This window comes from Felis catus, chromosome C1, assembly GCF_018350175.1.
Source record: "Felis catus isolate Fca126 chromosome C1, F.catus_Fca126_mat1.0, whole genome shotgun sequence".
NCBI classification, from domain to species: Eukaryota; Metazoa; Chordata; class Mammalia; order Carnivora; family Felidae; genus Felis; species Felis catus.
Window position 1 is genome coordinate 129,505,518 of NC_058375.1, and position 17,492 is coordinate 129,523,009.

The window sequence follows — 17,492 nt, forward strand, 5'->3', positions numbered from 1 at the left end:
AGCTGTCAGCACAGAGCTCAGTGAGGGACTCGAACCCACAAACTGCGAGATCATGACCTAAGCTGAAGTCAGACCCTTAACCAACTGAGCCACCCAGGCACCCCTACACGTCAGCATTGTTAAACTTGGCAATGCAAAGAATTAGGATGGGTAACAGTCTTTACTGTTATTAGGTCTTGTCAAACACTAACTGGAATAACTTCTAACTTATAGGTTTATCTTTCTCACTGCCCAATTTAGGTTTCTGGAAACTTTACTCTGTTAGAATTCAGGTTTGGATAATTTATTATCCTACAGAGAAATTAGCATGGGGTGTTAACATTGTAAATGAAACTACAGGACTTCTTATAAATATTCTCCTATTCTTTGAAATAAGACAATATAGATGGAAAAACAAAGAGAATACCATTTATGATCTAGATAACCTAAATTAGAAAAAAAGGAAGGAAGGAAGGAAGGAAGGAAGGAAGGAAGGAAGGAAGGAAGGAAGGAAGGAAGGAAGGAAGGAAGGAACAAAAAAGAAATATACAGTTAATTTCCACTTACAATCACTTCCTCTCAGGATTTTCTTTGGAAATTCCCACATAGACCAGCAGAACTCCTGAGGTAAGTCTCCAAAGGAAAGGGAGCCTCCCAGTTGTCTACATGCCTGGCCTTTAGAAGCACTGAACTGTGATCCAGGTTCAGTGCTCATTCAATTATTTCAGTGCTTTCTCTCCTTTAGAAGACCCATGAAGGGGGGTGGGGGGGGGCAGAAATCTCTTGGCCAAAACTTTATCTTCTTTTTTTTCCCCCCTGAATCCTTAGTTTCCCTTATTTCCAGATACACCAAAAGAAGTACCTCAAACTCACTGGAACCAAAATATTCACTGTTCCCAAAAAGCTAATCAAGGAAACCTTCATGACTACATTAGAACTTGAAGTAAGAGTATTTGTGGTAGAATAATTCCTGTTCACATACCATAGACCTACCTTGCATCTGTGCAACAGGAGGCATTAGCTTAGGTCAGGCCATCTCTTTACAGCCCAAAGTGGGGCCATACTCAAGTATGACTATTTGTTCTCCACTAGTCTCTTGACAAGCTGTCAGTCTTACTCCTCTCCATGTATCAAAATCTGGCCAAGCTTTTAGGGTTCATCTTCAGTCCCTAAGACTTCTTTCTGTTTCAGTGGTCTCAACCTGGGCTGCATGATAGAATTTCCTAAAAGATTTAAATGCAAAAAAAAAAAAAAATCCAATGACCAGATCCCAAGTATGCTTACTTAGCTGGTCTAAAATGGAGCATGAACACTTTTTTTTTTAATGTTTATTTACTTTTGAGAGAGAGAGAGAGTGTGTGTGAGCGGGGAGGACCAGAAGGAGAGGGAGACACCGAATCCAAAGTAGGCTTCAGGCTCTGAGCTGTCAGCACAGAGCCCGATGTGGGGCTTGAACTCACAAACCATGAGATCATGAGCTGAGCTGAAGTCAGGTGCTCAACCGACAGAGCCACCCAGGTGCCTTGAGCATGAACACATTTAAAGAGGTCCTTAGGTGATTGTAATGTGCAGCAAGATTTGAGGACGACTTTCACATTTAATTCCATTCAGCTCAATTATCATGTTTCCTTTGGTAGTTTAGTTATATCTTCCATATTTCCATGTGTAAATGTCTCAGAGTTAAAAACCCTCTTGTTACTCTAATTGTGGATCCTCCTTTGCTCATCCAAGTCAAGAAGGCCTTTTTACTTTTAAAATATAAAACTGACTTTGCTGGTCTTGAGCTTGTATATAAGGAGAGAAAGTGTCACTTTGGGGCATGGGGCCGAGAACATCCTTTATTGTTTAACAGTCACTGTGTACAAAGAGTATCAGAGCCTTACTTCCTGGCAGAAGAGGAGTTAACTATGTGATGGGATTTGAGGGATTCTTGGCAGAGCATTTGATTTAAATATGTTTTACTCTTGGTGACACATTAATATAACTTCTGTTATTAGAGATTCATTTATTTGGATTAAGCTTTCACCTCTTTAGGAACTTTTCATTAGTCATAAATAATCCTAGAAGGATTCATTAAGACCTTTGTGTGAAATAGTTCGCTAGGTCACTGTTGCTTGCAACAAGAGGAGGCATACACAATTACCACTTGTAATAGACTTTGTCTCCTTCTCTAGTCTGCACTCTCCATGAAGGCAAAGCTATGCCTGTGTTAACTATTATATCCCCAGAACCTAGCTCAGTATTATGAACAAAGCAGGTTTATGGTAAATACCTTCTTGTTTTGTAAATACCTTTTTTTTAAACACTTATTTATTTTTGAGAAAGAGAGAGACAGAGTGTGAGCATGGGAGGGACGGAGAGTGGGAGACACAGATTCTGAAGGAGGCTCCAGGCTCTTAGCTGTTAGCACAGAGACCAATGTGGGGCTCAAACCCACATATGGTGAGATCATGACGTGAGCCAAAGTCGAATGGTTAACCGACTGAGCCACCCAGGCATCTTGATAGTAAATACCTTTTAAATGAATGAATGATGAATAAAAGAATGAATGAACACACTTGAACAAACTGATGGACACAAGTAGTTATGAATCCTAAAAGAACAGAAAGAGAAGAAAAAAATAGAATTCTTGGAGGCAAAACATTACCATGTCACAGTTTTCCTGGCAGTTTGAGGCTTTGCACAACCTTTTCTCATAAAGTATACTAAAGACAACTCCCTAATAGTTCCATTTTGAGGCTGTTGGCTTTTTTGCTGGGATTTTCCATCTTTCTTCTTCAATAATATTAATAAGAAGAACAATCAGAGCTACCATTTATTGAGCTTTTACTAAGAACCAGACATTATTACTAATTACTTAGGTGTTTTTACCAATCCTCTCAATAACTCTGTGAGGAGGGTATTTTCATTACCAATTTATAAATGAGAAAACCTAAGATTAGAGAGGATATGTAAGTTCTGACAATCAAATGGCAGATGTGGGATTTGAGCCATAATCTGTCTGATGCCATGTGGTTTCATTGGATCCTAATGCTCCCCTTTTCATTTGCTTCCCCCCACTCCAACATATACTCTTTCTCCTTCTTTCTCTTTCAGCAGTCACATATACATCTTGGGCATGAGGATGCAGTTTACCCTGTCTAAATGTATGGTGGCCTGGAGATGTTTGTTAGGAGGCTACAGGCAATATTCCACTAATAGAAATCAACACAAATTCTGGAATTGAACATGAAATGTACACAGTTTCTTGGCTGCCAATATGCAGAGGAAAATATGGTGAGGTTTTAATGTATTTTGTTCCTCAAGGAAACAAAGTTTTCCTGCTTATTAAGCTTGCAGATTGCCTACACTGAAAGGGGACATATATGATCTAAAAGTAAACATCCTCAGCCCCTACTTCACATCAAATGCAAAAGAATCATATGACGGTCCTTACAGAGAACTCTGATAAAAGAATCATAATACCAGAGTGTAATTTATTTTATTTTTTATTTGAGAGAGAGAGAGAGAGAGAGAGAGAGTGTGTGTGTGTATGTGTGTGTGCACGCATGTGTGCTAGCAGGGGAGAGGGGCATAGGGAGAGAGAGAGAATCCCAAGCAGGCTCCTATCTCAGCACAGAGCCTCACATGGGGCTTGATCCCACAACCCTGGAATCATGACCTGAGCTTAAATCAAGAGTTGGATGCTCAACCAACTGAGCCACATAGGCACACTATCCCCCCAAGTATAATTTAGTAACTCTAATTTAGATGGTATCATGCACATAAGAGTGGTCTCATATAGTAACACTTGCTGAGAAAAGGAAAAAGTGTAAGTAGGCCTCTGTGACCAAAGGTTGCTTGAAAGCTAATGGAAAAAGTAGAGTATGAGGGTCCAATATTTTTTAATGCTTATTTATTTATTGAGAGAGAAAGAGAGAGAATCCTAAGCAGATTCCACACTGTCAGCACAGACCCCAAGATGGGACTCGATCTCAAGAACTGAGAGATCATGACCTGAGCTGAAATCAAGAGTCAGACAGTTAACTATCTGAGCCAAACAGGCACCCTAAGAATCTAATATTTAGAAGAAAATATAGAGTACACACATTTAAATATGACAGTATCTCACTATTACTCTGTACAAATTGTATGTCTTAAAAAAGAGCTGTCTCTCATATAAAGATTATATTCTCTATTCAGCAACTGGAGGATTAGTATCCTGGAGACCTAATTCTGTATATTTATTAAAGTTTTGCAAACCATATAAGTACTTGCTGAAGTAACATGCTCTTATGGAATAAACAAATTTTAACCAACATTTTTACATAGATGGAAAGACAAGGCCCCTCCTCATGGATTGAGAATGGCAAAATCTAGTCTGGAAATTTTTCAGAAGTAATACACTCACACAAACACACACACACACACTCTCTCTCTCTCTCTCTCTCTCTCTCTCTCTCTATATATATATATATATATATATATATATATATATATATATATGCACATAGACAGATAGATAGATAGATAGATAGATGTGCATATATGAGAGCTTAAATTTAGACAACGATGTAGACAAACCCCAGGAAGAGATACATAGGGCTAAAAAAGGAACAGTCACTGAGACTATTGGATTTTCTGTGTGGACTCCTAGAGAGAGCATCAGAGAGACAAGATTACTGCATTTTTGGTGTGGAAAGTTGGCAGAAAGAGGATGTTTCAAGGAAAAAATCATCATGCAGATTGATTTCACCATGGGCCAAAGCATCTCCCACTGAGTGAGGATGAGGCAGGGACCTGTATTACTTATTCAAATGTAACATGAAAGTGTATATATCATAAAAGTTCCAGGAAGTCAGATATGAGAGAGGAAAAGAATGTAAATGGCCTTAGGAAGAGATGGGAGAAAGGAGGATTAAAGAAGATGAGCTTTAGATGGCAAAAGAAGACAAAGAGATGAATGGAAGATACAAAAACAATACAATAGATTGAAGCTAACGTTTCCTGAAAAAAGCAGAAAGGACAGTCAGGCCTCAATGGATACAAGGGGAAGAATGAGAAGGACTTCAAATGCCACTGCTAGTCTGAAGATGAAAGAGGCCACGTGAGAGGTTGCCAGTGGTCTCCAAGAACAGAGAGTGCCCAGCAAGAAAGAGAGACCTCAGTTCCACAACTTCAAGAAAGTGAATTCTATTAATGACCTGAATGGGTTTGGGAGTGGACCCTTCCCCCAACAAGAGCCCAGCTCAGCCTTGATTTTGGCTTTATGATATCCTGGGCACAGAACCAAATAAAGCCCACCCAAACTTCTGACCTATAGAACTGTGTGCTAATAAAAGAAAGTTGTTTTAAGTAGCTTAGTTAATAGTAATTTTTTATGCAGCAGGTAGCTAATCAACACAGCAGCTGTGACAGTCACTAATGTGGCTTTCCTGATAATCTGATTTTTCTGTCCTCCAGAATGACACTGAAGATTCTTCTCTACTCCAGGACCAAATCCTAAATGTCTGTGGTCAGGACGGGCCATTTGACCAATGGTTAGTTGGTTAGTTAGTTAGTTGAAGTAGCATGTGTCACTTCAGGAATATCATATTTAATTAGTTGTGCTAGTTACTGTATGGCTCCCATCTTTATGCCACAGGGTTCTTGGAAGCTTGTGATGAAGTGAAGCCTCCACTAGCCTGGATCCTTGCTTGAGCAATGAGCAGAGATCCACTGCTAACCCTAGTTACACACTTAGTGAGAACACAAAGTAAATTTTTGTTGTGATAAACTCCTGAGTTTTGGGAGCTTTGTTGTTGTTACTTTAGCATAACCTGGTTAGTTTGTTTGTTTTTTTTTTCTAATTCAAAAACTTAAAATATTTCTGGGAAGGTAGAGGACAGATTTTAAAGAGAGAAGTAAGTCTAAGTGGGTGCCACTGAATGATGAACTGATGGAGTTAGCCATGTGCAGACCTGAAGAGAGAAATATTCCAGAAAAACAGAAAACAGAAAGTACAAAAAAACCTAAGAAGTGGATAAGTAGGAGAAACATCAAGGACAGTGTGTCTAGAGTATAACAACCAAAAATCAAAAAGTAGGCAGGGGTCAAGTCACATAGGGTGACAGACCATGGTAAGGGATTTGTTGCAACTCCATCTGCATGGGGCATGTTTCAAGCAGCAGAGGACATCAGTCAAGACAGATAGGTTATGCCATAGTAACAAAAAAGAAAATTTCAGTGGCTTAAAAGCATACAGACATCCCTCATGATTTCAATGTGTGTTTAACAAGGGTTGGCTGGAGATTCTGCTCTCTATGGTGACCATCCTTGTCCTCACTCCAGGACCCAAGCTGATGAAGTCACCACTGTGTAGAACATCCCAGTCTCTGTGGCAGTGGGAAGAGAATATCTGGGGGTCTCGAAACAGCAATTAAATGCTCCAGCTTAGTAATGCAGGTGTCACTTTTGCTTACAACTTATTGGCCAGAACTAGCCACATAAACCCACCCATCCACAAGAAGGTGGGTAAACACAATCCCACCAGGTGTCCAGAGGGGCATGGGGACAATGTGGTCAGTAGGTAGTACTAATGAATATGACAGGAGAGACTTGATAGGATTTATATTTGTAAAGTATCACCTTGTCTATTATGTGGAGAATATATCATGGAAGCAAGAGCAGAAGCAAGAATATCGCTTTAGAGACTATTTTAGTTACCCATGAAAAACGTGCTAATGGTGTCTGGTGCACAAGCTGGAACCACAGGTTGAGGTGAGGCGGCTGGTGCAGAGAAGTGGGACCGTCCTGCACTGCCTCCCTGAAACTGGGCCACCGCGTAGGTTGGTCTGAGGGCTCTCAGCGGATGGCCAGTGGACTTCTACCCAGCCTGCACCACGAGCATGGAGGTGTGCATGAGCAAAGATGGGGACCCAGGGCAGCCTGGTTAAGAGGTACAGCCACATGTTCAAGTTCTTGTGGGTGGGCGACAGCAACGTGGGCCAGGGCGAGATCCAGGAGCGCGTGCAGCAAGATGCAGCCTAAGCCCCTTAAGCCTAGAGCAACCGGATCGACTACAAGACAACTACCAACCTGCCGGGCGGCCAGCGGGTCAAGCTGGAGTTCTCCAATACGTTGGGCGGAGGCAGGTTCTGCACGGTGTTCAGGTCTTACTCCAGGGGCTCGCAGAGGATCCTCCTAGTGTGTGACATCACCAACAGCTGGTCCTTGGACAGCTCGGATGGGCGTATCAAGGGGATCAAGGAGCCAGCCCGCCGGGGTCTCCTGGATCCTGGCAGGGAATGGAGCCTCCAGGTAGCAAGTCGCCAAGGAGCAGGAGCGCACCTGCAGGGAGAACGGCCCAACCTTTTTCAAGTTAGGTCAGCTGTGCAACTTCAGCTTCTTCAGGTCCTCAGCTGAGCTGTCCCACGTCGTGCTCATGCAGCATGGCGTGAAGATCTGTTCAGGCCACTGTTTCCTGCACCGCGTGTGCCTCACAGTCAAACTCCTGCTGCCAGTCACCTCAAGTCTTTACTAATTGGCAATTGCATGCATGAAACACCGGCGCTGTTACTCACTAGCGGGTGGGGTAGAAATGGCGGCTGCAAGAGCAACAGCCTCCAGAGGCCCGTCCATCTGTCTCAGAAATGCTTGAGGAACAAACGCAAGATCCAATGGTGCAGGCCGGGGCCGCCAGGTCCAGATGCACTCCGGCAGGGCTTGCCCTTGGCGAACGCTCCGCTCCTGACCCGGCACTGGGTGCAGGGAATGCTATGGCTCCTCTTTCTGGGAAGCGTGGGGAAGCAGCTAGTATGCTTGGCGGTCTCAGCCAGAAGGAGCCTTGCAGAGGGTTTCGAGACTCCTGCTGCGGGAGGTCTAGGCATAACAAGCCCAGGACTCTGTGGTGCAGCTGAGAAACGGCCGGGAGGCGGTCCCTAGTAACCCTGGAGGCTCGGCCCACCTTTCTTATTTTACATAAACGAGACGTTTTACCCTTTTTTTATACTTTAAAATCGTGGGCAGGATCCTCAGTATAGCTAAGCGGTGAGCCCACGTCACTTGTGGGAGGACCTAGAGACATAGGTCCTAGAGACGGAGAGGAAGGGGATTTGAGGCAAACACAAAGACGGGAAGGAATCTGCTGTCAAATTTTGAATCTTTCTTTGAATACACATATACTTCACATGGGGGTGTGAGGGCTGCGCAGGGGCCCTTGGGGACCCACGGGATAAGTGAACCCTTTGCAAGCTCTGGGCAGTAAGTACTACCCCAGCTACCTGCACCAGCAGGTATGAGCACCGTAAGTTTCTGTTTTCTCATTTAGTTTTGTTTTTTAAATTGGTGTCTCATTTTAAGGTAGAGCCAACACAACTCTGGGGATGGATTGAGAAAAAGAAGTTTCAAGGGTGATTTCTGAGCTTTGGCCTGAACATCTGTGTCAATGAAGCTGTTTATTGGTAGAATGTCAATGGTAAGGGCTGGACTAGAGATGGTAGGGAGAATCAAGATGCTTGCTTTTTTGGATATGTTAATTCTCAATGCCTAGGTTTACCAGACTGAAGCCCAGGGGAAGGCTGAAGAGTCATCACCTTAGAGGTGATATGTATATGTGAGAAATCACCATGAGACCATCTAAGAAGTGACCTTTAAGAGAAGATAGGAGAACAGAGGACTGATACCTTGGACAATGTGGGTAGGAAGTGTGTTTTATTATTATTATTATTTTGAATATTGGAGACTAACAATGCATTTGTGTTGTGATGGGAAATGAGTGATTCAGGAAAGATGTGGAGTACCTGAAAGAGCAAATTCCCTAAGAGGGAAAGAAGAATTAGGACACAATAAATGCAAACTCACTTTGAAAACTGTAACATGCTAATTCAGGAAAGTTCTATTAGTAGGAGTAAACTATGCCCTCCAGAAAGAAAAACTCAGTGTGATAAACTCTGAGGAAGAAAACAAAGAAATGTACTAAAAAATTCTGAGAGATGACTTCAAACAACCCTACACTTTCTACAACTTGGGGCACAACATCAACATGCTCTAATTTAGATTGTGAAATCCAGCTGATTTAGTGACCCTAAAATTACACCAAAAGAATGCAATGCCAACTTCATTGCTAATGTCCTTGTAAGATTCTCCTGCCTGGTTCAAATTAAAAACTCTCCCAAGATTTCCTTCAGTTACAAAACAAAGAAATATGCTCTAATCAACATGCATAATTATGCATATTACAGTGTGAAGATGATCAACTTGTCTCTTGGAAATTTATGGTAAACGCGATGTAATTGTGCTCTCATAGGGTTTCAACACAGCCTCTCTGGTTCCTGGGCTATTTCTCTCTGCCACATAGCCACAGTTCTATATAAAGGGGAATATACTCACCCCCATTTTTCTCCCTACCCTACTGCCCTATGATGTCAGCTTTTCCTACCTCTGGAAATGTAATTATTCAAATATCAATAATGCCCAGTGTATTAGCCTGGTAAGCCTTCCATAAGCAAATATCACACAGACTGGGTGTCTCAAACAACATAAATGTATTTCTCACAATGCTGGAGACTGGAAATTCAAGTTCCAGGTGTGGGCAGGATTGGTTTCTCCTGAGGTCTCTCTCTCCCGGCTTGTGTCTCAGCTGCCTTCTCTCTGTGTCCTCAAACGGCCTTTCCTCCGTGCAGGTGCAATCCTGGTATCTTTCTCTTTTCACAAGGGCATCAGTCCTATTTGTTTTGCAACTCCTCCTTATGAAGCTATTTAACCTTAACTACCTCTTTAAAGACACTGTCTCCAAATATAGTCACATTAGGGGTAAGAGCTTCCAAATATGAATACAATTCATTTCATTGCATTGAAACTATGTTCCTAATAAATTCAATGCCAATTCTAGCTTTACTTGAATAATGTGGTTTATTTAATACTTTTTACAACTCTCTCCTTATAAAAATTCTTTTTAGTCCCCCTCAACTTTCCATGACACTACCCTTTCTTTTTAAAATTTTTTTTATGTCTTTATTTTATTTTGAAAGAGACAGAGTGTGAACCGGGGGGAGGGGCAGAGAGAGGAGACAGAATCTGAAGCAGGCTCCAGGTTCTGAGCTGTCAGCACAGAGCCTGACGTGGGGGCTCGAACTCACAGACTGTGAGATCATGACCTGAGCTGAAGTCAACGCTTAACCAACTGAGCCACCCAGGCACCCCAACATTACCCTTTCTTGATTGTGCTTTTTCATTGGCTATTTCCACTGTTTCCATTCAATGTTGTTAATCTCTAGGCTCGATCCTGAGCCCTCTTCTTAAAATGATTTCACTAAGGGGTATTAATCATGCCATAGTACAAACACAATCTGCTTATTACTGATACACGCTTTTATAATTCTAGCCCAAACAACCTCTCGAGTCTCAGAGTCATGTGTATTCACTTTCTATTGAGCATCCTGGAATCTACTGAACATCTCCGACTAGGACACACACAAGGGCTCAAAAAATAGTTGGCTTTCAATACATATTTTTTTGAGTTCTTTCAATACACTTATTAATTCTTTCATTCAAAAATAGTCATTGATTTACCTACTAAATAGCACATACTCTTTTAGGTACTTGGAATACATCCATGAACAGATCAAGATCCTTATCCTCAAGGAGCTCCCGTCATAGCAGGTAGGCAATGGTGAACATGATAATCAAGATGATTATACACATGGAAGTTGTTAAATGCTAAGACTAAAGAAAAAGTAGGGCAAGATAAGGGGGATCAGGAATGGGTTAAGGGGGAGGACTGAAGGACTAAATTAGATGGTTAAGGGAACCTCACTGAGAAAGGGAGACTTGAACAAAGGTTTGAAGGAAATGGATGAATAGTCATCTCAAATATAGTAAGTCTGAAATCTCCATTTCCAACACATCTCTTCCCTAGAATTCTCAATGTGATTGTCATTCCTTCTTCCACTAGGGTAACCATATAAATCTGTCTGCCAAACTGGGACATACCAGAGAATAAAAGGATAGTACTACGGGCCTTAACCAGCACAGCCCAAGACAAACTTGGATGTCTTGAGTCCTTTTGATATTAACTCCAGAATTATCTCCTCTTCTCCATTTCTACTACTGCTGTCTCCATTCAGAATTTCAGGATCTGTGATTTGGATAGACACATGAGTTTAATAACGATCCCTTCTTCTCTCTGTCCTTTTCCCCTCAAATCCCTTCCCTATACCTCAGACAGAATCTTCTTAAAACACTCACATCTGACACTCTCATTTCAAATATTTTTCGAGAGAAAGAGGGGAGTGATCAGTGCGGGTAGAGAACATGTACAGAAGCCTGACAGGAGCAGGGCTATGCTGGGCCAAAACACCCTCCTCTGTGACTGTCACCTACTCACAGGTGTAGGTCAGCCCGGGCTGTGAGTTCCTGTTACAATCCTGCTCTGCTGAATGCCTTTCCCAAAAGGTAAGAACACAGGAGAATCAGCCGGTTTATCTTTGAAATCCACAATTTCTTCAACTTCAACTCTAAAACTCATTGCCTCACAAAGATTAAATGCCCATTATTTGTCCTTAAGATGTGGGAAATTAAAAATATATCAGATCTCTCTATATTTCCTATTTCAGCTCAAATGAATCCAATTAGGTTTCACTGCAAACTATAAAATACTCTAGGCCTATTTCCTCTTTAAATTGATTATAAATGTTGATGCTCTTACGTATAAGTGCAAATTAATCTAGGGAATTCCATGAAATTTTATTTCTTAATTAAGCAATTTAAACTAAATTACTTAACTAAAATGACTACTCTGGCTCCTAAGATTGTTCAAGGTCAGACAAATGTAATCAAATGTAACACAGTGATTTTTCACTTGGCATAAACCTTTTTGTCAAACTCATTTCACTGCTTTGGACTTGATAAAGACGAGAGGATGGACTTTTGACCAGGGTGATCTCTATGGAGACTGGAACCAAGATTATAGGAGGCAAGACTGGGTGACAACACTCAGGCCAACTGCAGGAGTTTCTGTAAAATGGAAACAAGGTTTCCATTAAACTGAGAAAGGAACTGAGGGCTTAGACTGCCCAGAAATTAAACTTTCTACTGATATACATCTGGCAATGCTCCAGTGAGTGCAATCCATTTGGCCAGCCAGATGGACTAGTCCTGGCAGCTTTTCTGTCTCATGCACAAAGCACTTCAGCCCGGGGAAGAGAAAAATCTCCAAACAAAAATAAAAATAGAGAAGACTCCAGCATTGTGGTTAAACAATGGAGAAGACTTGTGGTCTTACAAATGAGGTTTCCACAACATTGTCTGTGCATTTCAGACATTACAACTGTTACCTTTTTCCCTTGATTTTTAATAGCTTATTTATCATGGGTGAAGGATGAGATTACTTATCTGAGGCTCCATGCTTTTGGCAGAAAACCTTTATAATGCTCAGTTACTCTCTCCTGGAGGAAAGAAGGCAATCTCTAGCCTCTTTCTGAGAAAAGATACAAAGAATGTTGATAAAAATCCAAACTGAGAAAGATCATTTGAAAATGCAAACTTTTATATTGCTGACTATCAAAGGGAGTCGGGCTAAAAGGATGGACACACCAAAGAGATTGTTTTTTTCTCATCTGAGGAGGCTTACCCTTTTCTCACTTTCTAACACCACGAGTCCGATTCAAGTCGCCCATTAGCCTGAATGAGAATTTTCTTCTGTCAGTCAAACCGTGCATCTGAGTTGAAGTCCATTGATCATCCATCAGCTGAACTGCCATGGCTACTCAATAATCATGGCCCATTTCTGATTCCTTAAGTCGGATGCCTAGATGAGGGCATGACATCCACTGAGTAGTCCAAGCATGTTTTCTCCTTCCTCGGCCAGAGTTTGCTGAGGGAGGAATACAGAGATAAAAATCCATTCTAAGGAACCATCCCAATGTATGCCTTTTTATAGACTTTACATATGTATGCCTAATTATAGACTTCTAAAATTACTCTAAAAATATATTTTAACTCATTTATTAATAAATTATTGCACAAGGACAGGTGGGAAGGTGTGACATAAAATTTTAAAAAGTTAATGTCTTTGGGGTGCCTGGGTGGCTCAGTTAAGCATCAGACTCTTGATTACAGCTCAGATCATGATCTCATGGTTCCGTTCATGAGATCAAGCCCTGCATCAGGCTCTACACTGAAAGCATGGAGCCTGCTTGGGATTCTCTCTCTCCCTCTCTCTCTCTACTTGCTCCCACTCAAAATAAATAAATAAACTTAAAAAAAAAGTTAATGTCTTTTATTTATTGAACTTCTTCATCAAATACATTTTTTTGTCCTTAGATATATGGAGTCAACCAAAACTTAAAATATGCTCCTTCCTTCCATCTCTCTTTCCCTCTCTTCCTTCTAGATTTACTTAGCTCCCATTCTGTGTACCACAGTGGGGGATTTGTGTGAATTACCAATAAAATAAAGCATTTTGGGTGAACTCGTGGTTTTACATGTAAACTACCTGCATTTCCGTCAGCTAATATTTAAGTTTCTTCCATTATTTGCATCTTGACACAATGTCAAGTTACAGATCAAATATCACAAACACAAGCTTCCATGTGGAATGTTTTCCAATGTTTGATTGTGGTTCTTGTGGTGTTTGGGCCATATATTGTCTCGTTTGTTTGGAGAACTAGATTCCTTAACCCTCTTTTCTTCATTTACAAACACTAGGAATTCCTTTTCTTCATTTCAAGGGAGGAGTACTATTACTTTCCATCTATTCATGCCAGCTGCCTTGGCAGAATCAATCCTTTCACTCTTTATATCACTTCTGCACCCAGGCCTTTGCCACTATAGGCTGAAGCTCCTGGTAAAATTCTCAGAATCATAGCATGCTACAGTCTTTTTTTTTTTTTTTAAGTTTATTTATTGATCTGGAGACAGAGCGAGAGAGCGAGCATGTGTGTGCACATGCACACATAGGTGAGGGACACAGAGAGAGGGAGAGAGATCCCCACACTGTTCTTGAGAAGCCTGATGTGGGCTTGAACTCTCCAACAATGAGCTCATGAGCTGCGCTGAAATCAAGAGTCCAGGATTAACCGACTGAGCCACCCAGGCACCCCCTCCAGTCTTTTTGAAAGGTCATTTTCTTAAATATGCTTTCCACCATGGTGTGAGCTCTTTATATTTCTTATGTTTCTTTCTTTTACTGTCTCTGAAACAAATCTAGAGTACTAGGACTGGAATTTATCAGGCAACATGCTTAGCAGATATTTTCAGAGACACAAGGAAGCTCGCTACCATCAAGCCCTCAGCACGTTTGCCAAGTGGGCATAGTTTGGCCTTATTTTGTTATCTAGTACTTTCCTTTATAAAAAGCCTTGTGCTGTTGCTTATGCTTTTATTGGCCAAAGCAAGAGCTGATTAAAAAAAAATTAACTGAGGGGCGCCTGGGTGGCTCAGTCGGTTGAGCGTCTGACTTTGGCTCAGGTCACTATATCACAGTCCGTGAGGTCAATCCCCACGTTGGGCTCTGTGCTGACAGCTGGGAGCCTGGAGCCTGCTTCAGATTCTGTGTCTCCCTCTATCTCTGACCCTCCCCATTCATGCTGTCTCTCTCTGTCTCAAAAATAAATAAACATTATGAAAATTTTTTAAAAAATTAATTGAGATATATGGACATGTAATTCAATGTGTCTATTTTAAGTATACAGTCTAATGCCTTTTGATACGTATATATACTGTGTAACCACCAGCACCACAATCAAGATACAAAACACTTTCATCACCCCCCAAAAGCTCCCTGTATCTCTTAAGGTCAATACCCCTCCCCATTCCACCTCCTAACTCCAAGCAACCACTGATCTGCTCTCTGTCACTATAAATTAGTTTGGTTATAAAACTATAGTTCTAGGATATCATACCAATTGAATTACATAGTGTGTTCTTTGTGTCTGACTTCTTTCACTCATGTTTTCAGGATTGATCCATGTTCCTATGCGTATTGGTAATTCCTTTTGTTTTAGTGCTACTACATTCCTTTTTGTGGATCTACCACAACTTTTTATACATTCACTTTTTAATGGACATATCAGTTGTTTCCATGTTTTGGTTTTGCTTTGTTTTTTGGTTTAAGTAAATCTACTATGAACTTACCTGTATAGACTTTGGGTAGATATATCAGGGCACTTTACTAGAAGAAATATAAAATGGATATTCAAGGGCCATAAGTCCAGATGCCAAACGGAAGACACGGGTAATATAAATGAACGAAGCAGACTAAGTATTGGGTAAAAGGGGGAGGTGAGGAATGTAGCAATTGGCCACAGATCCAGTTTTTAACTCTCACCCTTATGAAATAATGTTAAGAAAGCCAAAGTGATAATATACTGCAGTATCAAAAGAAAAGTATTGTAGGTCAACTCATTCCTTGGATAAGGTAACAAACAAATCTTTTCAGATATTTTTCTTTCCCACAGGCTAAGGTGTTATCAAGCATGCATCATTAAGAAAACAAATTTAGTTTTAGACAGCCTTGGGTTTGAATTCATGATTCACACCTACTAACTGTGTGACTTTAAGCAGGTTTCTCCATGTTTCTGAACCTTTGTTTTTTATTAGTAAAGGGAGATAATAATGTTATCCATTTCATTGAGTGGAGGTAAAGCATAAACAAAATTAAAGTATTATCTGAAATTAACCTAAACACTCTTTCTCTCACTTTGGCATAAGTTACAATATTTGTGTGTCTTCCACATACTAAGCCCTCTGTGAGGCACAGTACTCTCATTATCTCATTTTATTAAATCCTCACCTCCTTCGCTAGACAAGAAAATACGGCTGAGGGAGGTTGAAAGCCATGTGATGAAAGCAAAAATGAGAACCATCAGCTCTGCCTGGAATTTGCCAGGCTTCATCAAAGGATGAGCCAACAGCATAATAATTTTCATTGACTCCAGAGGTATTGCTACACTTGCAAAAGGCTGGGACACATTTAAAGGGAACTCCACTTTTTTGCAACCATTATAGCTTCTTCCACTCATCCACAACATACAGGTCTGATGTGCTGCTCATAAAAAGCTGGAGGCCAACCTTTTTTGAAAACTTGTCTTTGGCCAACTCTAACACCATCAAAAATGTGTCTCCTCTACTAGACTGTGAGCTCCATCCCCAGGACCTCACAGAATGCCTGGCACATAGTAGGAAGAGATCATTTTATGGAGCACAACTTGGACAGTTTTCCTCACATCAAATTCAGGAACCAGAATCTTTAGATAAAGAATAAATACTCCCTTATTAATCCTATTGTGTATATTGCTGTAATCTTTACAATGTCTTTAGTAGCTTAAACAACCACTTGAGTAGCCTCAGTTGGTCTCATGACCAAAAATGTATCTCTCTTGGTATAATATTGAGTCACTTATGTTTAAAATGATGTCACTTGGGGCGCCTGGGTGGCTCAGTCGGTTCAATGTCCGACTTTGGCTCAGGTCATGATCTCACAGTTCATGAGTTCAAGCCCCGCGTCAGCTCTGTGCTGACAGCTCGGAGCCTGGAGCCTGCTTCAGATTCTGTGTCCCTCTCTCTCTGCCCCTCCCCCACTCACACTCTGTCTCTATCAAAAATGAATAAATGTTAAAAAAAAAATTAAAATGATGTCACTTGTCTTCACTGGATCCCTGTTGTTTCTTTGTCTATAAAATGAGAGTGTAGACCAGATGGTTTATAAGATCCTTTACAGCTTTAAATTCTCTGTAATTCAAATAATACTCACTGGTTTCTCTCCCAATTCCAAGAACTTTGAGGTAACCTGGCATTTTTCTCAGGACCAGAAGTGTCAGCATCATCCAGGTCATTAAGTTTGAGAACCACCATTGCTGAAAGGGAGGATCCCATCCCTTTCCCTCTAGTCTTAGTCTTTCCTCAAACATCAACACTGGTGCCCACTCTACAGCAGCTGCCAGCTAACACCTCTTACATTCTGCAGAGAGGAGAGTGCCTGGAGAGTTCTTTAAATTCCACTTCCCCTGCCCTATGACCCAACATAACATCTCTGTCAGCCTCACTAATGAATCATGAGGATAATTAAAACACATGGCATCTTTCCAAAATTGAGCATCAGTTGGTAAGCAAAGTCTATTGAATGGTTTCTGCATGGCTAAGGGGAGAAGGTGTTTGTGATATGTATGTAGGTGGAAGGATCCCATTGGGGACAAGAGGTCAAGAAACTTCTGCCTGGGCATCTTATTAATAAAGGAGCTTGAATTTAGAACTTTCATATAGTCTCTAAGTTTTATGTGAAAGATGATCACTCCACTTGAGTCCCATATCTGGACCATACTTACTGTGCTGTATTGTGAATTATGTTTAAAATAATTGCTCTACTTACCTCATAGACAACACAGTTATCTTGCATTGGGTTTTCATAAAAGTATTTCACTTGTTAATATATTAAATTCTTGGGCCATATGTTTGCATGATAGTAGACTAGAGCCTCAGTATATCAACTTGCCCTGGTCTCTCTGTGAGAAACTCTGGGAAAATAGTGTCGAGAGGAGCAGATACGAGGATACAAC

General features: G+C 41.0%; 1 long non-coding RNA gene and 1 pseudogene across 2 annotated transcripts in view; one reads left to right on the forward strand and one right to left on the reverse strand.

Moving 5' to 3' along the window:
• Positions 1–6,748: 6,748 nt before the first annotated feature.
• Positions 6,749–7,480, forward strand: LOC109503042 (annotated as a pseudogene).
• A 2,592-nt stretch (positions 7,481–10,072) lies between these two features.
• Positions 10,073–17,492, reverse strand: part of LOC111561846 — a 388,482-nt gene continuing 381,062 nt past the window's right edge. The window contains exons 8-9 of one of the 2 annotated variants that reach the window (XR_006583156.1): positions 12,569–12,811; positions 10,073–12,415 (exon numbers count right to left, since the gene is read on the reverse strand). This is a non-coding gene — a long non-coding RNA (uncharacterized LOC111561846). The other variant, XR_002744788.2, reaches the window with a different exon arrangement.